This window comes from Apium graveolens, chromosome 1 (assembly GCF_009905375.1).
Source record: "Apium graveolens cultivar Ventura chromosome 1, ASM990537v1, whole genome shotgun sequence".
NCBI lineage: Eukaryota > Viridiplantae > Streptophyta > Magnoliopsida > Apiales > Apiaceae > Apium > Apium graveolens.
Genome location: NC_133647.1, coordinates 19,355,532 through 19,378,209, shown reverse-complemented (window position 1 = coordinate 19,378,209; position 22,678 = coordinate 19,355,532).

Below are 22,678 nucleotides of genomic sequence, written 5' to 3'. Positions count from 1 at the left end.
GAATGCTGATGTGGCATGTTGACATGGCATGCAATCTGGCTTGCTGATGTGGCAGTGTGGGGACCACATTGATGACGTGGCATGTGGGTCCCACTTTTATGGTGTATTTTAAGAACCTATGGTAACACTTTTAGTAGCTAATGTAACATTTGTAAGCAAGCTACTAAAACATTTTACATCGTGTACGATAAGAGTTTATGAAGCTAATGTAACACTGTGACAAATAAGAAATTGAAAATGTGCTATTGATTATTTAGGCATCCCCAAATTCAATAAAACATCCAAAATAGCAAACATCTAACAAACTTCCTCCCAAAACATTTAACCATCCAATAACCATCCTACTAAAACATCCAACCCCCTACTAAAACATCCAACATCCAACAAAAGTTAAACTACATAAACAAAAGTTAAACTAGTTCAAGACTTAATAGATAGCGTTATACGCTTATAAAATTGAAGGTAATCAGTAGCCCACATGATAGCTTTTGTCGACTTGTCGGACTCTGCTGCTGCTTTTGTTGAATTTTCAGACTTGTCGAGGTTGATCTTCCAAGAGCATTAATAAAGGGAAAAAATATAACAATGCATCAGATGTAAAATGCTACTTCATTCGGATAAAACTTCACTACACCATATATGGCCTCTCCCAACACTTTATTTGGTGTTACAAGCAAAAATGTTACCTTACATCCCCCAAAATTGATCTAAGCTAACATAATTTTTTAGCGTTGCAGTAGATATTAGAAAGTGTTACCATAGACAGGAGAAAAATGCTATTGTAACATAAAAAAAATGTTAGCATTGAAATAAAAAAATGTGTTACCATAGAACTAAAATTTTAGGCGGTTTTTTTCCCTTAGACATCATTTAGGCGCTTCTTTTTTGGACCAAATTTTTGGGCGGCCCAAAAGTAACTAAATAGCCCGCTCATTTATTTTGTACAAAACACACAGTTTGTTCAGTTATTCATCATAAAAACATATCTCAAAAACACACACAAACACATCTGACTCTCTCACATATCAAAACGCACAGTTGTTTCAGAGCCATTGCAAGATGAATTAGGGTTCAGAGCTGAGCTTCTCCGTTGGGCTATAGTTGTTAGGTTTGAGCTGAGCTTCCCAGTTAGCTTGAAGTGAATTAGGGTTCTTAAATTGGGGCTTTTCTCAGTCGGGTTTAGGGTTTGAGTAATTGGGGTTTATTTTCAATCGAGCTTTTCTCAGTCAACATTTAGTCGGGTATGCTTTATTTTCTTCCCTTATTTGCTTGTAATTAGGTATCTTTGTTTACTTGTGATTTTTCCTCGCCGGATTTGTATGTTTGTATGTATGTTTGTGATATTTAGATTCTAAGTTTGTACGGTGTTTAATTTTTGGTATGCACAGTGTGACAAGTGTTTAATTGTTTGTGTTTAATTGTTGGTATGCACGGTGTTGGTAAGAAAATGTTACTTAAATTTAAAAGTTTATTTGTTAGAGTAAACCTGGAAATCCTAATTATCTACCATTGGAGGTTTGAACATTTTAGAGATATTACTAAAAACAATAGCTTTTAATTTCCTTTACACTTTAATAAATTGATTATTTTCCCTGTTATTTTCGGTAGCTCTATAATGTGGTGTCTCTTGAGCGATATACGAAAGCACTATCTTCTGTGCAAAGAGCATTTTTAGTAAATAGTCACCCCGCATTTAAACCATACATTTTTTTGTTTAATTAAATATGTGTGCTCTTTTGGTTATTGTTGCCTGATTGTGTTTACAGTTTACTTAATAAATTGCAGGGTGTAAGTGAAAATTGGAATACTGATTGTATATCTGTGTTAGTTTTAAACTCAGGGTTTATGTTCATCTTTATTATGTGTCATAGTTGAGGCTTAGATGTGCTGTTTATGTAAGTTTTTTATATTTAGGAGATGTAGTAGCTAGGGATAGCGTTTTGTGAACATGTAGTTCACTATCTATTATGTTCCCTTGACTAGTAAATGTGGTTAAAAGTTGTTCTTCTGCTAAATATGCCACTACAATTCGAGAGGAGCTTGAGGATTTTGGTTGATGATGTTATTACAAGGATAGGGTGAATGTCCTGGCGCCCTTGTGTATCAGGATGTATCATGTTCCCTTTACTAGTAAATATGGTTAAAAACGGTTCTTTGGCTAATTATGCCACTCATGCATAATCAAAGAACGTCAATATGTGGGGAGTCTAGCAAATCGATCATACCTTCCCAAACTTTATGTATGTAAACTTGTACAAGTTCAAAGAAAAAACATTTTAACTGAAGCATATGCATGAATGACTAGAAACCCTAGTAAAATTCATTGTTGTAGGAGTAGCATACAGAGCATTAAGGATAGACTATAGAAACTAGTTCCACTATGTAGGATAACATCCGAGTTTTAGGATTTTATGACAACATATAAAGCTGGTTTTTAGTGGGTGAAATTAAAAGTCTTCGAGAATATGAGACCGCGTATTTCACGAGATTAGAGTTTCATTAGTGTTTTTAAATTATCTGAGATTTTCATAACTTGCTAATCTATCATTGAATTCATGTACATAGCTACGAAAATGGAACGAAAGGTGGGTTATCCTGGACCCAACAACCGGCAAGATGCGGACTTGCATTAGTTAGACATTTATTATTTTTATTTTTAACTCAAAAATGCAATATTTATTTTTTAATTCTTCCAGGGTCAGGAGAAATGATCCAACTATAAAAGGAACCATAAACTTTGATGTGAATAGCACAATATGAATCTCGCCCGTAAACTTCCAGTAAGGCTAAAGTTCAGTAAGTTGACATAACTTCTTGAGCATCTATTATAGCTTTTGCAACTAATCTGATATGTTTCTTATGCCCCATAAATACCCCAATTTTGTAACCTTTTATTGTTTCTTATTATTACTAACCTTTTGTAATAATTGTACGGGGTACTAATTATTTGTTGGTGATTGAGGTTGCTGCTTGTATACCCGTGATAAAGAACACCCAACAATGATATTGGGCATGGATATCATTCATGGCTCTGCTGGCGGATTAGATGCTGTAATACTATTTACAGAGCTCCATTATACTGTAAGAATACTATTATAAGTATTCATTAACCAATATTCATAGAGCTGCACTATTCTGTAAGAATACTGGTATCTTAAATATTAGTATCCTTTTGTTGTCCAATAAGGATTTTCGTTGTAGATTTATCATAGACAGTACATTTGATGGAACTCTGTTTTTATATAAATATATAAGTATAGTTAAATGCACCAGCAACATTAGCTTTACTCGAACATTGCTGCTGTGAAGTCACAGATGAATTAGAAAGGATGGACTCTAAAATACAGTGGTAAACTTCTAAGTCATAATATTCATCCTTGTGCCTTTTAAATTCAGGAAATGGTCGATATCAAGACAGTCTTATCACGACTAATGGACAGACTGTCCAACTATGCATCGTCAAGTCTTGAGGTAAGGTGTTTGCAACACTTTTTTTGAATCGTACTTCAGAAATCTAATTTATCTATGTATATTTTCAGGTACTGACAGACTTTCTGCAAGTTGAGGCATTTACTAAATTAAGTGGGGCCATTGAAAAGGTAACTTTTATTATTTTTTAAATATAATTTACTGGCCCTCTTTTATACTAATCTACTTAAAATAATAGATGTTGTGCTGTTGGTATTTAGGCATCCCCAAATTCAATAAAACATCCAAAGCAAACATCTTACAAACATCTTGCCAAAACATTTAACCATCCAATAACCATCCTACTAAAACATCCAACCCCCTACTAAAACATCCAACATCCAACAAAAGTTAAAGTACAGAAACAAAAGTTAAACTAGTTCAAGACTTAATAGATAGCATTATACGCTTTTAAAATTGAAGGTAATCAGTAGCCCACTTGATAGCTTTTGTCGACTTGTCGGACTCTGCTGCTGCTTTCGTTGAATTTTCAGACTTGTCGAGGTTGATCTTCCAAGAGCATTAATTAAGGGAAAAAATATAACAATGCATCAGATGTAAAATGCTACTTCATTCGGATAAAACTTCACTACACCATATATGGCCTCTCCCAACACTTTATTTGGTGTTACAAGCAAAAATGTTACCTTACATCCCCCAAAATTGATCTAAGCTAACATAATTTTTTAGCGTTGCAGTAGAGATTAGAAAGTGTTACCATAGACAGGAGCATAATGCTATTGTAACATAAAAAAAATGTTAGCATTGAAATAAAAAAATGTGCTACCATAGAACTAAAATTTTAGGCGGTTTTTTTCCCTTAGACATCATTTAGGCGCTTCTTTTTTGGACCAAATTTTTGGGCGGCCCAAAAGTAACTAAATAGCCCGCTCATTTATTTTGTACAAAATACACAGTTTGTTCAGTTATTCATCATAAAAACACATCTCAAAAACACACACAAACACATCTGACTCTCTCACATATCAAAACGCACAGTTGTTTCAGAGCCATTGCAAGATGAATTAGGGTTCAGAGCTGAGCTTCTAGTTGGGCTATTGTTGTTAGGTTTGAGCTGAGCTTCCCAGTTAGCTTGAAGTGAATTAGGGTTCTTAAATTGGGGCTTTTCTCAGTCGGGTTTAGGGTTTGAGTAATTGGGGCTTTATTTTCAATCGAGCTTTTCTAAGTCAACATTTAGTCGGGTATGGTTTATTTTCTTCTCTTATTTGCTTGTAATTAGGTATCTTTGTTTACTTGTGATTTTTCCTCGCCGGATTTGTATGTTTGTATGTATGTTTGTGATATTTAGATTCTAAGTTTGTAGGGTGTTTAATTTTTGGTATGCACAGTGTGACAAGTGTTTAATTGTTTGTGTTTAATTGTTGGTATGCACGGTGTTGGTAAGAAAATATTACTTAAATTTAAAAGTTTATTTGTTAGAGTAAACCTGGAAAGCCTAATTATCTACCATTCGAGGTTTGAACATTTTAGAGATATTACTAAAAACAATAGCTTTTAATTTCCTTTACCCTTTAATAAATTGATTATTTTCCCTGTTATTTTCGGTAGCTCTATAATGTGGTGTCTCTTGAGCGATATACGAAAGCACTATCTTTTGTGCAAAGAGCATTTTTAGTAAATAGTCACCCCGCATTTAAACTATACATTTTTTTGTTTAATTAAAAATGTGTGCTCTTTTGGTTATTGTTGCCCGATTGTGTTTACAGTTTACTTAATAAATTGCAGGGTGTAAGTGAAAATTGGAATACTGATTGTATATTTGTGTTAGTTTTAAACTCAGGGTTTATGTTCATCTTTATTATGTGTCATAGTTGAGGCTTAGATGTGCTGTTTATGTAAGTTTTTTATATTTAGGAGATGTAGTAGCTAGGGATAGCGTTTTGTGAACATGTAGTTCACTATCTATCATGTTCCCTTGACTAGTAAATGTGGTTAAAAGTTGTTCTTCTGCTAATTATGCCACTACAATTCGAGAGAAGCTTGAGGATTTTGGTTGATGATGTTATTACAAGGATAGGGTGAATGTCCTGGCGCCCTTGTGTATCAGGATGTATCATGTTCCCTTTACTAGTAAATATGGTTAAAAACGGTTCTTTGGCTAATTATACCACTCATGCATAATCAAAGAACGTCAATATGTGGGGAGTCTAGCAAATCGATCATACCTTCCCAAACTTTATGTATGTAAACTTGTACAAGTTCAAAGAAAAAACATTTTAACTGAAGCATGTGCATGAATGACTAGAAACCCTAGTAAAATTCATTATCGTAGGACTAGCATACAGAGCATTAAGGATAGACTCTAGAAACTAGTTCCACTATGTAGGATAACATCCGAGTTTTAGGATTTTATGACACCATATAAAGCTGGGTTTTAGTGGGTGAAATTAAAAGTCTTCGAGAATATGAGACCGCGTATTTCACGAGATTAGAGTTTCATTAGTGTTTTTAAATTATCTGAGATTTTCATAACTTGCTAATCTATCCTTGAATTCATGTACATAGCTACGAAAATGGAACGAAAGGTGGGTTATCCTGGACCCAACAACCGGCAAGATGAGGACTTGCATTAGTTAGACATTTATTATTTTTACTTTTAACTCAAAAATGCAATATTTATTTCTTAATTCTTCCAGGGTCAAGAGAAATGATCCAACTATAAAAGGAACCATAAACTTTGATGTGAATAGCACAATATCAATCTCGCCCGTAAACTTCCAGTAAGGCTAAAGTTCAGTATGTTGACATAACTTCTTGAGCATCTATTATAGCTTTTGTAACTAATCTGATATGTTTCTTATGCTCCATAAATACCCCAATTTTGTAATCTTTTATTGTTTCTTATTATTACTAACCTTTTGTAATAATTGTATGGGATACTAATTATTTGTTAGTGATTGAGGTTGTTGCTTGTATACCCGTGATAAAGAACACCCCAACAATGATATTGGGCATGGATATCATTCATGGCTCTGCTGGCCGATTAGATGTTGTAATACTATTTACAGAGTTGCATTATAGTGTAAGAATACTATTATAAGTATTCATTAACCAATATTCATAGAGCTGCACTATTCTGTAAGAATACCTGTATCTTAAATGTTAGTATCCTTTTGTTGTCCAATAAGGATTTTCATTGTAGATTTATCATAGACAGTACATTTGATGGAACTCTTTTCTATATAAATATATAAGTATAGTTAAATGCACCAGAAACATTAGCTTTACTTGAACAGTGCTGCTGTGAAGTCACAGATGAATTAGCAAGGATGGATTCTAAAATACAGTGGTAAACTTCTAAGTCATAATATTCATCCTTGTGCCTTTTAAATTCAGGCAATGGTCGATATCAAGACAGTCTTATCACGACTAATGGACAGACTGTCCAACTATACATAGTCAAGTCCTGAGGTAAGGTGTTTGCAACACTTTTTTTGAATCGTCCTTCAGAAATCTAATTTATCTATGCATATTTTCAGGTACTGACAGACTTTCTGCAAGTTGAGGCATTTACTAAATTAAGTGGGGCCATTGAAAAGGTAACTTTTATTGTTTTTTAAATTTAATTTTTTGGCCCTCTTTTATACTAATCTACTTAAAATAATAGATGTTGTGCTTGGAAATATATTCGTTTTCGAAATATAATTTACTACCCGACTTTTATTTTATGCCAATCTACTAAGAATAATAGAAATTGTGCTTGGAAATGTGATGCGGGAAGGTAACTAGATATTTTGGCTCTAAATAAAGCCATTAACCAAGTTCAGAATTTTGGATAGTTATTGGGAAAATACCTTTATTAAGACTGACTTCCTCAAATCAATATTTGATGTTCATTCACTTCTTGTTCCACAACTTTAAGTCCTTAGTATGAACTTGTCATACATTGGATGTGCTATTTGGCTTAATTCGTCTATCACATACTAATCTGACTTATTATCCGTGAAATATCCGTACTTGTAGTTGTTATGAAGTTGAATATCAGTTTTCCATCGCTTCTACTATTACCATTTATGAGTTAACTGAGCACCATATTAAATTATCAGATATTATAAAATGTCTCGTTTACTATACTTCGCATATACCATACTAGATGCACATATGTTTTTATTCTTAGTTATAATTATCTTGTTACGTTCTCTTCATGCCGCCTTCAATTTTCGAGGCAAGGATTTGATATAAATATAACCGATGACACTATCATATGATTCTGATGTTAAGATATGATGGGTTGCTTGTTTTTTTTGAAGGACCAGCAGATCCTTCCCCAGAGCAATGGGGGAAAACTACCGAGGAAGAAAAATCAGAGAGTGGTATTGGGAGCTGGCCTGGAGTTACAGCAGATATAAAACCTCCTAATGCCACGCTTCGTCTATATGGAGGAGTTGCGTTCGAAAGAGTGATGCATGAATTCCGTTGTGCTACATATTCTATTGAGTGCCCTTCAGTATCAAGGGAAAAGGTATTTTTTAAAAGTTAGAGAACTTTGTTCCGTGATTGGAAACTAGATCACTTACTCGTGATAAATTGTCTGATAGGTCACAAGATGTTAGTTATATATCTTTGTTATAATAGTAACATTCTTGGCTAGTATGATAGAGCATGGCACAGTGACTTCCAAACATAGTTAAATAATGCTCGCGTAAGGAAAAGAGTGACATAACTAGTTACTGTATTGGCCTTAGTGATTTATTATTTTGATAGCTTTTCTTTTCTATATACTTCAGATTAATAGAATCAAACTTATCACAAATCTTCATAATTTTTCATGAAATTTATGTCCAACTAATGATTAGCCAGAATGGCCAACAAGATGATAGCCCTAGCACGATTAATCCTTGGTGAAGCTAACTGGGCAGCTGTGAATGAGTCGAGGAGATCTAATAGGGCAGCTGTGAACTATACTTTAGTCCTTGAAATATTAAAAGACAAGAACTTTGAAACTAGGTGGGAAAAGGTTATCAAGGATTATTATGTTTGAAGATAGATAAAAGGTTTTAGGACATATTTGTTTGGGTAGTTATCAATTGATTTGCAGTACATCATGCCCAGGGACCAATTTTGTTGTGATGCAGGTACAGGTTGATTTTGAGCTGCAGATGTTGCATTTTCATATGGGAGCTATAGAATATAACATCAAGCAAGGAGTCTTAAGGACAAAATTGTAATTATGGAAGTTGACTAGTGGAGCTGCAGAAAGCACAAGCAAAAGCCCATGAAATGCTTGTGGCAAGGAAGGAACTTGTTGGAAGATAAATTTGATGTTATAACTTGAGATTATTTTTGTTCAATTAGAAATGTGGTCAAAAGTTGTGGTTTTTGGATGAATTTGTAAACTTTGTTTATTTTAGTTGACTTAAAACTTTGTATTGTTGTATTGTAGTAGATATTTTTATGTTAGTAAAAACATGAAAAAATGTTACTATAAATACAAAAAATGTTAAAAAGAAATATTACAATAAGATATAAAAATGTTACTAAAAGATTGAATTGTTTTATCATTCAGTGTTACAATAGCAAATATGATGTTGCGAAAGAGTTTATTGCAACATATTTTTTGATGTTACTATATCTTTTTGGGTATTACAGTAGAACTACGGTTACACCTGCCTTTTGTAACCATAGATACTGAAAGTATAACAATAGGGGGTCTATTGTTACATTTTTAGCTATGTTACGAAAGGTTCAAAATCTGTTACCATAGACCCCTATTGTAGCACAAGCAAATCCAACACCACGAAATTTTCAAAAAGTGTAACCATAGACCAATTTTTTGCTTTAGGTAACATTTTTTGGCCATTTTTACACTTTTTTGGGGTGTTGCTAGAGGCCATATATGGTGTAGTGCTTATAGACCCTGGTGATTTGAAAGATCTTATTTAATTATATTAAAAGGATATTTCACATCACAGGGAGTTTTATTCGAATGATGTAGCATCTTACATCTGATATAATGTGAGATTGTTTCTCATCTTTTTACTCTCCATGCTGGCCTAATTCAAAATCAATTAAATCAAAATCAGATTTTTTATCAAAATCAGATTTTTGGCAAGTAGAAGAAGTGATCGTATATTCTGTAACAAGTATTATATTCTTATGCCTTTCTTCTCTTTGTAATAATTATTATCCTTATGAATTCCATCATTGCTAATAATAAAGTCAAAGGCAAAGTCCATCAGATGACCCCCTTTGCTACACCCCTGATTGAAATCTTTATCTCAACTAATACAGTTAATGTATTACATTAACTAGTCATGCTTCACCTCCAGCCACTAGAATACAGTTGGTTACATCAATCTGCCAACAAGTGGTTAAAAAAATATAATCTCGTAACTATAAGTCATACCTCGTGGAATATGCATTCAAGTATCATATATGACTTTCCAGAGCCACCACCATTTTTCATCCATTAGGTAAAGCAGAAGCAAAATGATGCAACAACGAACCATTTCTCAGTCTACTAATAGTAATCCCATTCAAAGAAACAACAAAACATCATTTTCCAGAAGGCCTTGCAAACACATACATGCAATTATACAATTATTCACCATTTAAATTTTTCAAAAGCATAAACAATCAAATTTCTACTATATAACATAAGCCTGTACATATGATTCCGTCACTTTTACAAACTTTTCTGCACTAATAATATAGCACTTTGGCTTACTAAATGGGCCATATAGCATTTAACTATAAACATGTATATGTATGTGCATTTAACTATATTTATTTATATTTATCATAAGGCTATCAGAAGATGTGGCCAACATATAATTCTTTGATATAATGTGGCTATCATAAGGTTTGCTTTGTTCTGCTTTATAGCTTTGTACATGACCAAGTTTACCACATTTTGAGAAAATAGAACCTTAATGTTTTGCCACACCTGAAAAAAATTGGTAATCACTCGTTACTTGATCTCTTCCATTACTTCCTCTACAAACACATATATACTAACCCTAAGTACTTTTATCTTGATCATTGGGCTGATATGTTGAAATCTTACCTAGTGGAGGCACGCTGGTATTACAGTGGATACAAACCAACACTGCCAGAGTACCTAGACAGTGGAATAGGGTCAATTGCACAACTTATGATCATGGTTCAATCGTACATTAGCTCCACAAGTCCTATTAAGATGGAAGCCTTAGAGTTTCTAAAGTCTATATCAGATATATTAAAGATTGCATCAATAATTAGTCAAACGGTTGATGATTTTGGAACTTCCTCGGTATGCAAAATAGAGCTATATATATAATATCAATTCACAAATACATATGTTCAAAGCAAAAAAAGATAAAGAAAAATGTAACATTATATGTTGTTCTATAGGATGAGTTAGCGAGAGATGACGTTCCCAAGGCAATCGAATGTTACATGAATGACAAAATATCGTGCTTAGTTTACTACAGAAATCATCAATCAAATATTAAAAAAATATAATTATGATAACACATATTAAGTCCCTGCATACAATTTGTCAGAGTTCTCACTGTTAGATATATTTGATAATGTCATGTCTAATATGATTTATGTTTAGTTTTCAGATCTTACTTAAACAAGACAAATCAGTACTTAACTGAAATCAGCACTTATACTGAAGGCAGAACTTAAGTTATCAGTACTTAAGGTTCAGGAGATATTTATCAGGAGATAATATCAGGACTTAAAGGAAACTTTTAGATAAGGAAGGCGGCTGATTGGAAGGAAAGAAGATCAGGACAAACGTAAGAAGAGATATGCATGAAGAAGGAATTCTGTGAAGAATGGAATACTTGGAAGAAAAGATAACTGATTGATATATTTTAGGAAGCAGGATTATATTCCATATCAATTAGCGATTATCTTGTAACTGTGTAGTATATAAACACAGACATAGGGTTTACACTATATGTTTTATCATTATCATCAATATTATTCATTGTAACCCTAACAGCTCTCGTGATATTTGTTCATCACTGAGAGAGGACAGTTCCATATTGTAACAGAGTTTATTGTATTGAATAAAGTGTGTTTTATGTTACTTGTGTTATTAGAATTCGATTTGATTGTGCTATACACTGTATTCAACCCCCTTCTAGAGTGTGTGTGACCTAATAAGTGGTATCAGAGCCTATATGTTAACACACAAACAGTTTGAGATCCAAAAACAATCATGTCTGAAGCAGAAACTCCAACCAAGCCCACCAAAACTGAAGAACCACCAAAGACTCAAATCCATAGTCGATATGAGGCTATTAGAGTTCCCATACTGAAGCCATCTGAATATCCCATATGGAAGGTGAGGATGACTATATTTCTGGAAGCTACTGATCCAGAATATCTTGACAGAATCCATGAAGGACCTCACAAGCCAACAAAACTCGATGTTATATTTGCAGGTGAAGCAGCAAAATCTGTACCAAAGGAGAAGAGTGATTACACTGCTGAAGATATCGCATCAATTGCTAAGGATGCTAAGGCACGACACTTGCTGCATAGTGCCATTGATAATGTAATGTCAAATAGGGTAATTAACTGCAAGACTGCAAATGAAATATGGGATGCCTTGGAGACAAGGTGCCAGGGAACTGATTCGATTAAGAAGAACATGAAGACAATACTCACTCAAGAGTATGAACACTTTGACTCAAAGCCTAATGAGTCATTGACTGATTTATATGACACATTTGTCAAACTCTTGAATGATTTGTCACTAGTTGATAAGTAGTATGATATTGAAGATTCAAACCTTAAATTCCTGTTAGCTCTTCCTAAAAGTTGGGATTTGAAGGCAACAATTATAAGAGACAACTATAATCTTTGATGAAACAACTCTTGATGAAACAACTCTTGATGAAATTTATGGGATGCTCAAGACTCATGAACTTGAGATGGAACAAAGAAGCAAGCGGAAAGGAGGACAGTCAAGGACAGTTGCTCTTAAGGCTGAAGAAGAATCCCCCAAGGCAACTACCTCAAGAAAAGGCAAGGGAAAAGCGCTCATCAGAAAGTCTGATACTGAGTCATCAAGTTCTGATAGTGATGATGATTCAGAAATTGAAAGCTTGCCTGAGATTGATGCTAATGAAGAGATGATGAAGCTGTGTGCTCTTATGGTGAAAGGAATCATAAGGATTACATACAGGAAGTTCAGGAAGGGAAAGAGGTTTTCCAGGAAAGGTGCAAGTTCTGATAAGAAGAATTTCAGAAAATCTGAAGGCATAGGAGGGAAGTCTGACAGAGGAGATTACATAAATGTCAAATGCTACAACTGTGGTGAGAAAGGCCACATATCTCCTGATTGCAAGAGATGATGCTTTCTATGTTAGGGATGAAGTACTTAAAATGAATGAATCTCTAAAAACTGAGTTAGAAAAGGAAAGAGAGATTATTAGGACTTGGACTAACTCTGGCAGAACAACTCAGAATTTGTTAAGTAGTGGAAACTGGAAAGAGGGCTTAGGTTATGGAGATGATATGAATGATAAAGGAACTGTAGAAATTAAGCCTACAATTGTTAAATAAAAGCCAAAGTTAAAACCTGATAAGTTTGTTGATGTAAAGTCTGATACTGAGAAATCAGAAGTTAAAGAGGAATTAACTTCTGACAAACTAAAAAAGGAAAAGACAACTGAAGTTAACGTAGGCTTAATGACAAAGAAGCAGCTTAAGCATAAGCTGAAAGATGTAAAGAATATAAACAAGGTAAAGTCATCTAGGAAAAATAGGAATGGAAAGGAACGTGTGAATAAAAGCAATGATTATAAGCCTGTTCCTAATGCTCCTAGAAAAACATGTCATAACTGTGGAAGTTCTAACCATCTGGCTTCTTTTTGCAGGAAGAAAAAGAACATAAACTCCTTACCTTCAAAGTCTGGAGTTAAGAGTCAGTCTGTTAGATATAGGCCACAAAATCCTTGTTTTCATTGTTGTAGTTTATGGCATTCCATTTATACTTGTAAGGAATATCATAGTTTATACTATGATTATTATCAAATAAAACCTTCTTTAAATAAAGTTAGCATTGTTCCTTCTAGTGTAAGTTCTGATACAAAGTCTGATAGTATAAATACTGATAAGAAAAATGTTAACATAAACTCTGATGCTAAATCCGCTGTAAATGTTAATAAACTTAATAAGGCCGCATGATCCAAGCAAGTCTGGGTCCTTAAAACTAATCATTATTGGTCTTTGTGATTGCAGGGCAACAGGAAAAACATGTTAGTTCTGGACAGTGGATGTTCAGGACATATGACTGGAAATAAAGCCCTGCTATCAGACTTTGTGAAGAAGGCTGGCCCAAGTGTTTCTTATGGAGATGACAACATTGAAAAAACATTGGGATATGGAAATATCAATCTTGGGAATGTCATCATTTAGGAAGTAGCTTTGGTCTCAGGACTTAAACACAATCTACTGAGTGTTAGTCAAATCTGTGACAGAGGTTATCATGTAGATTTCTTTGAAGAACACTGTGAAATTGTAAGCAAATCTATAGGCAAAGTTGTTCTGAAAGGATACAGGCATGGTAACATTTATGAAGCCAAGCTTTCAACAAGTACTGATGGTTCTGCAATCTGTCTGATGAGTAGAGCATCAATTGAAGAAAGCTGGAACTGGCACAAGAAACTCTCTCATTTAAACTTCAACAATATAAATGAACTAGTCAAGAAAGATCTTGTGAGAGGACTACCAAAGTCAGTATTTGCTCCTGATGCCCTTTGTGATTCTTGTCAGAAGGGTAACCAAAGGAAATCTTCGTTCAAGAGCAAGAATGAATCATCAATTCTTGAGCCATATCACCTACTACATGTTGATCTATTTGGTCCAGTGAATGTCATGTCCATTGCAAAGAAGAAATATGTTATGGTCATAGTGGATGAGTTCATCAGATACACGTGGGTGTATTTCTTGCACACAAAAAGTGAAACTGCATCTATCTTGATTGATCATGTCAAGCAACTAGATAAATTGGTCAAAGATTCTGTGAAAATATTAAGAAGTGATAATGGCACTGAGTTCAAGAATTTGACAATGGAAGAGTTCTACAAAGATCATGGAATCAAGCAGGAATTTTCTAGCTCCTGGAACTCCATAAAAAAATGGAGTTGTTGAAAGGAAGAATAGAACTCTCATTGAAGCTGCATGAACTATGCTTGATGAAGCAAAGCTTCCAAACTATTTTTGGGTCGAAGCTGTGCAGACAGCTTTTTTCACTCAGAATGCAACACTCATTAACAAGGAAAGAAAGACACCATATGAGATGGTGAAGAAAAAGAAGCCAAATCTGAAGTATTTTCATGTATTTGGATGCAAGTGTTTTGTTCTTAAGACTCATCCTGAACAGCTATCCAAATTTGATTTAAAAGCTGATGAAGGAATTTTTGTTGGATATCCACTTTCCACAAAAACCTTCAGAGTCTACAATTTAAGAACAAGGGTTGTCATGGAATCTATCAATGTCTCCTTTGATGATAATAAGATTACTGGACTTGAAGATTTCAATGATCATGATCAACTGAGATTCGAAAATGAAAACTTAAATTCTGATACTGAAAATTCTGACAGTTTAAATCCTGATACTGCAAACTCTGATGGATTAAACTCTGATGTTATTGAAACTGTGGTGACTATGTCAAAGGAAGATGCATCAGTGCAGGGGGAGCATACTGAAGATACAATCACATCTCAAGAAGCATTAGAACATACAATTGGCTCTTCAAGTTCTGATTCATCAAGTTCTGATAATCCAAGTTCTGATAGTTCTGAAAACTTAAATTCTCAAGGATCCAACTCAGAGAGCATAGTTTCAGGGGGATCATTAGTTCTAGAGAAAACCTTCCATCTCCAAGGAAGTGGACTAAATCACATACACCTGACTTAATTATTGGAAATCCTGATGCAGGTGTCGGAACTAGAACAACTACTTGAAGTGAATGTCTCTATAATTCTTTTCTTTTTCATACTGAACCAAAGAAAGTGGAAGACATTTTTCAAGATGCTGATTGGGTGCAAGCAATGAAGGAAAAGTTAAATGAATTTGAAAGAAACAAAGTCTGGACCCTAGTGCCAAGACCAAAGAACAGATCTGTTGTTGGTACAAAGTGGGTGTTAAGAAACAAAACTGATAGTGATGGCATAATTACAAGGAATAAAGCAAGGTTGGTTGCAAAAGGATTTTCTCAAAAGGAGGGAATTGATTATGATGAAACATTTACACCAGTTGCTACATTGGAAGCCATAAGGATATTTTTGGCTTATGTTGCTCATAAAAAGTTTACTGTCTTTCAAATGGATGTGAAAAGTAATTTTCTCAATGGAGAATTGGAAAAGGAAGTATATGTTGAACAACCTCCAGGCTTTATAGATCCGCAATATCCAAATCATGTCTGCAGGCTTGATGAAGCACTTTATGGCCCGAAGCAAGCTCCAAGAGCATGGTATGATACTTTAGCTCAGTTTCTTCTGGAAAGTGGATTTAACAGAGGAACAATAGACAAAACACTGTTCTATCTCAACCATGGAAATGACTTACTTTTGGTTCAGATATATGTCGATAATATCATCTTTGGTTCTACAAATGACAGACTTTGCAAAAAGCTTGCCAAACTGCTGCAGTCAAGATATCAAATGAGTATGATGGGGGAACTTAGCTATTTTCTGGGCCTTCAAGTCAAGCAGAATGAAGAAGGCACTTTTATTTGTCAAACCAAGTACACCAGAAATTTGCTGAAGAAATTTGGAATGCAAGATTGTTCAAGTGCATCCACTCCCATGGCCACTACAACAAAACTGGATAAGGATACTGGTAAATCAGTAGATATTACTGATTACAGAGGTATGATTGGCTCTCTACTCTATCTAACTGCTAGTAGACCTGATATCATGTATGCTACCTGTCTTTGTGCAAGATTTCAAGCAGATCCAAGAGAACCTCATTTAACAGCTGTGAAAAGAATTTTCAAGTATCTTAAGGGAACAACTGATCTGGGATTGTGGTATCCCAGAGAATCAGAATTTAAACTAATAGGTTACTCAGATGCAGATTTTGCAGGTTGCAAAATTGACAGGAAAAGCACAAGTGGAAGCTGCCAATTTCTTGGTGGCAGATTGGTTTCTTGGTTTAGCAAGAAACAAAAGTCAATTTCCACATCAACTGCGGAAGCAGAGTACATTGCTGTAGCAAGCTGTTGTGCACAGATTTTTTGGATGAAGAATCAGTTACTGGATTATGGGTTAACATATTTTAAAATCCCTATTTACTGTGATAACCAAAGTGTTATTGTTATGACAGGTAATCCAGTCGAACACTCAATGACAAAGCACATCAGCATAAGGTACCACTTCATAAGGGAACATGTGGATGAAGATACAGTGGAATTGCACTTTGTTCCAACAGATCAACAACTAGCAGATATCTTCACCAAACCACTGTGTGAAGCTACTTTTACAATATTGGTATATGAACTTGGAATGGTTTCAGGTTTTTTCTCTAAATCTGCTTAGCTTTTGTTCTGATGCATCAGACTTTATGATCAGTATTTACAGATATTACTATCTTTGTATATTATGTTCCTAATTGAAAATTGCTTAAGTACTGATTGTTGTCTGATGTGAATTTCTAAACTCTGATAGTGATATGAATGTTTCTGTGATTATTCAATCCAATGAGGATAAATATGCTAGATGCTGACCTAGTAGTCTTTAATATACTAAGAAATCCCATGTTAGAAATAATTATTTATGTGGAAATCTATTGACCCAAGCAAATTCTGATATTGAGCTTAGTTAAGTTTACTTTGTCTATCTTATTACTAAGTCAAAAACTAGAATAATGCTTCTCATCTGTTAAGTTCTGATATTCTTAAATCTGATGAATGTACTAAGTTCTGATAAGCCTCACTTATCAAAAGAAAAGGAAAAGAAAAAGAAATAAAAATCAGGTACTCCTTTGAGGTCTAGAGTAAAAACCGTAGAAGGGAAGACCCAAGTGCATTGCTGGTATTAAGTAATATGCATCAGAAAAGCAAAAATAAATATTTTTCTTGGTGACTTTTCTTACTCTATGATTACTGGAGAAATACTCTGATAATAGCATAAATTCTGATAAGCAGTCGTGACTCACTTACACTGAGAAGCCACTGTAAAATGGAATTTCAAAAGATGCATAAAATTAGCACAAAATAGTTGAGGTTGACTCATGCATGAACTCATTCTAAAGTAGACTTCAGAATCATGACATATTTTGAGCAAAGTTCTTAGTTATTCCTTATTTCTAAGATTTACTAAAGTGAATTAAACTTTAATTTTTATCTGATCTTTAGCTCACTGCACACACAAACACTCCATATGAATGATGAAAATTACTGTGGTGATAAATGATGTTTTATATGAACAGTTTATGTCTAAGATTGCACAAATTCTGAGGACAAGTTATGATGCAAGTTCTGATGATTAAGTTCTGAAGCACTGAAATCAGATTTTGTGTGAAGAGTTGCAGAAATAGACATTTACTTTTCGAGTTCAGAAATCATGTTCTGATGACTGTTAAGTTCTGATATAAGTCTAAGTTCTGATATTACACTATGATTCTTTACTTGACTTATTTCTGGTTAAAATCTGAAACAGTCTTATTTAAAATCAGAATATGTTTGGGTGAGATATTAATAGTCAATTCAATTAGGGTTAGTGGCACAAGTCCATGCATATTAATTATTACTTGTTTATTGTGCGCATTAAATCCCGTTTTACACTTCCAATGGCTGTTTTTATTCTCATCAGTCTAGGGATACGAGGTAGAATTATTTCTACCTGTAACAATTCAATTTTCCTTGCGTCTCTTGACATTCTATTGGCTATATAAACCAACACCTCATTTCCATCAATCCCATCTCTCATTTTCTCTCGAACCCTCCAACTCATTTTTTTTTCTCTCATCACAACCATGGTTCATTACGACTTAGCTCTGAACTATGATACCTTCACTCTCACCATGAGGTGTACAGAATGGCAGCAGGAATGGCATATCACTGCCATTCCTGATGAGATTTAGGACTCAGTTCCCCAAGAGGTCCTCACAAATCTCTTGTTCTTTTACATGGACTACCATCGCCATCTTGAGCGACAGGAAGAGGAACGGCTGGAAGCTCTCCGACAGCAGGAGCGAATCATTCGATTCACTGTTCTTTTTGTTGAGAGTAGGAAGAAGAAATAATTTCTCCTACCTGTTTCTCTTCACCGTCAGCTTTGTCAGGATTCTTAGCTTAGGAAAAAAGCTGTTGATGTTAGGAAGAAAAAATAAATTTCATGATATGTATTTTCTCAATATATTAATGAAATTTTTATATTTATGCAAGATTTTGTCTCTGAGTCATTTGATACAAATCAAGTTCTGATTCTGACGTGGCAATATTTGTTACTTGGTTTCTTTATGGTCATTTTATCATTGGTCATATTTTTACAGAATATTAGTCTCGCAGTAAAAATAATTTATTAAGTGGGAACAATTTTAAATTTTAAATTAAAACCGAACTACCATAATTAATGGGATTACTTGGTAAGTGGAACAGTTTTTCCTTGAAATACTGCATGTGATAAGTAGTGATTACTATATTCCCGTGCCCATTAATTATCTTTTACCGCTGCATGTCTGACAGGTGTCCAACGGTTACTTTTTCTATTGTGTATAAGTAAAAGAGAGAGAAGATTGTAAAATCTTTTATTTACTTTCACACTTTATCTCTCTTTCTTTACTTTTATTCTCTCTCATCTCCTCACATTTTTTTTCATACAGACATTTTATCAAACACCTTACAGGCAACCTTATTTCTCAATTTTTCTCATGGCACCTAAGGATTTGATTATAGATGGAGCCAAGTTTGTACCCAACAATTATGCTGCAATCTTAAACCATGCTGAAGCTCCATCTGATTTGCACTTTGTGCAAGTTCTTCTAGCACACAGTGAGATTGGGTATGCGTTGACCCAGCCTCAAGTCATTTCCAGCCAACAAGTTCTGATGTTCTGGGGGACTGGGCATTTTGATAATGGTGGTGCTACTGGTACTCCAAGCAATATTTTTGAAGTAAATGATGTTGAGCATGTTGTAACTCCTAGAGCAGTTCGAAAAGCTCTACACTTACCAGAAGGTTGCATTTTCTCAACACTAGAGGAACCTGTTCTACAACAGCTCATGGCCAATTTGGGGTATGAGAAGAGTTTGGCCAAGCTTGGACAGTTGAAACGAGCACATATCAGAAAGGAATGGAGTTTTTTCTTTGACTGCATCACCAAGGCATTCGCTAATAAGTGTTCCAACTTTGATGCCATTCCAATTATGAGTCAACACATCGGGTATGCTATTATTCACCAAACTCATTTTGATTTTGCAAGTGTTGTGCTAGGCGTTATAGGGGAGAGGATGACAGATGATAGGAATGTAGTATACTTTACTAGATTCTGTCAGCTTATATATACTTTTTTTGTGCTGATGACCCTAAACTAGCCAGTTCTTTAATTCCACCCTTTAAACTTGCAAAACGGGATTTTAATGATCTGGTAAATGCTGACCTTAGGAAAATGGTAGTTAGACCCTTACAGATACCTCAGTCTGTCAAACAGATCCTGGTAAATGCTGATCCTCAAACATACAAATATGTTTACCCTGATGTTCAACCCACCAACACATCCCAGACACCACAACAACCATCAGAACATACCACATATACATCTCACCCTATTCAACACTCTATCAGAACATATATTAAACCTTCACAGATATCTCAACCTTCATCATCAACACATACTGTGAGGCCTTCATCTTCAAAGCCCAAGAGGACAAAGACTGTACCTCAGACACCACAGAAGAGAAGGAGGATTATTCTGAGAGATGAGTCAGATAGTGAGGAACAGGTTCCTGTGTCAGAACCTGTTGTCAAAGAAGCTGAGAAGGTCTCTTCTCAGAAGGATACTGGAATTGGGGGCTATAAGCTTCTCAAAAGGCTTAGAAGGATGTATTTTGCTGAAACTCCCAAGGAATCTCCAGCTTCAAAGAGATACAAAAAGCAGAGAGCACAAAGGTACATGGCTGAGTCAGTTTCAGAGGATGAGGAAGCAGCAGCTAAGGAAGGAGATGAGGAATCTCTGATCTCAAAAGAGTCATAATTTGCTGAAGCTACTGCATCTACACCTCCATTGTCACCAACTCAGGAAACTGTTCAAGATAAAGTATCTACACCACCTGTGTCTCCTGTGAATGAACCAGTATCTACTATAGACCCAGGCATAAGTGCTGAGATTGATATTCACAACCTAATTGTGCCTAAATTTCTCTACTTAGAAGCTCCACCAGCTCCAATTAATCCATCACAACCACCAATTCCTGATGCTAATGAAACTCCAGAATTGTCTACAACACCTTCTCTGCATCTAGACATTGAAGATCAGACTATAGGTGAGCATCAGAATATGGCTGTTGATCAGAACTTGGAAGCAGATCAGCACTTAGAGGATGATGTTAAAGTCTCAATAGCCTCTCATACTGTTCTTTTATCAGAGAATGTTGACTCTGTAAGTTCTGATGCTGCAAATGCTAATGATACTGGTGATGCTGCTACAAATGAAGATGATAATGCAGCTTGTCCATCAGGACATGCACCTCAACAAACTATTCATAAAGCTGAGATAGTCAAGAAGTTTGTTACAGGGGAAGCACCAGTACGTTGGAGTGAAACTCCTAGAGGACAGGAGTGGACTAAGGAGTGGAACACAGTCACCTATGTTCCATCTTAAAAAATTCTTGATGAGCACTTGGTAAAAGCTGATGAGATGCTAATTAATGATGATTTCATGACACAGCTACGAGTTACTGCATTGAGTACTAGACATCTTCAAGGTCAACACTCAACAACTCATGCCGAAGTGCATAAAATTCAAGAAGCATTACTCAAGCAAGAAATGACTATGAAAATTGAAAAGAAAAGTTTTTTCCAACCTACCTTTGACAGAGTTGCTTACATTGAGAAAACCCAAGAGAATCAACAATCTCAGAATGATGAAATTTTGAAAAATCAAGCTTCTCAGCAATCTCAACTCAATGAAATCCAATCCTCAGTGAAATTGCTTGTCTCTCTTCTTTTACCTGCTGATGCCAAAAAGGGGGAGAAAGTAATTAAGTCCAAATGCAAAACTGTTAAGACACTGAAGGGGAAGGATGATGAAAAAGATGACCAGGGAAACTCTGGAATGGGTGGAGGTCATGATCAAGGTAGAGGTCTCTCATCAAGAAGAGTTGGACCTACAAGTCATAGAACAAGTTCTGATACTGGGAGAAGAATAACTTCTGATACTGGTAAAAGGATAAGTTCTGATGAACTTTTGGATCTTGATGAAGAAATTTATGTTGAAGGATAAGACAACTTCTGACATGGCTCAAGTTGTTCAGAGTCAAGATATAGTTAGTTCTGATATAACCATGAAGCAAGCAACCTCTGACATAGCTCAAGTTGACTTGATATCAGAAGATAAATCAAAGGAAACCTCTGACATTGCTCATGTTAAATCCTCAAGGTTACTCCTACCAGGATTCACTAAAGCCAAACAGACTCAACCTTTGAAGACTGCATCAAGTGGTTTTGAAGAAATAGTGGTTACTGGAAAGGAAGCAAGAGATAAAACTAGATTGGGTAGCGCTGATGAAAGAAGAGTGTAGAACACAACCAATGATCCAACTTCCTTAAGTGAACCAGGTGTTGGAGCAACTCCTGAAAGATTGAATCAACTAGAATCTGTACAGATGGTCTACCATACCTACTTGAAAGAACACATCCTGTTATATTTCATGACAGATGGTAGGGTTTACCATATAAGGGAAAATGCTATACCACTAAAGTATTTTGAAGAACTAGAACATGTTTTATTCTTACTTCAAGTGAATGACAGAATAACAGAAAGTGCTGCAAACTATTTGAAGACTCAAATTCAGAGACATAAAATATTTTATTCTGTAAAGTCTGACAGCACATATCTTCCAAAGTACAGAGATCACAAGGGTGATATTGTTGAGATGAAGCCTAACTCTGCTAAGATTATAACTACCTTTCTGGGTTATATGGCTGTAGAATTCAATCTTGAGTCTGACAAGGCATATTTGATTATACTGGATCAGGACATAAGGAAATCTAGAATAAATGATCTCAGGGCTGCTATC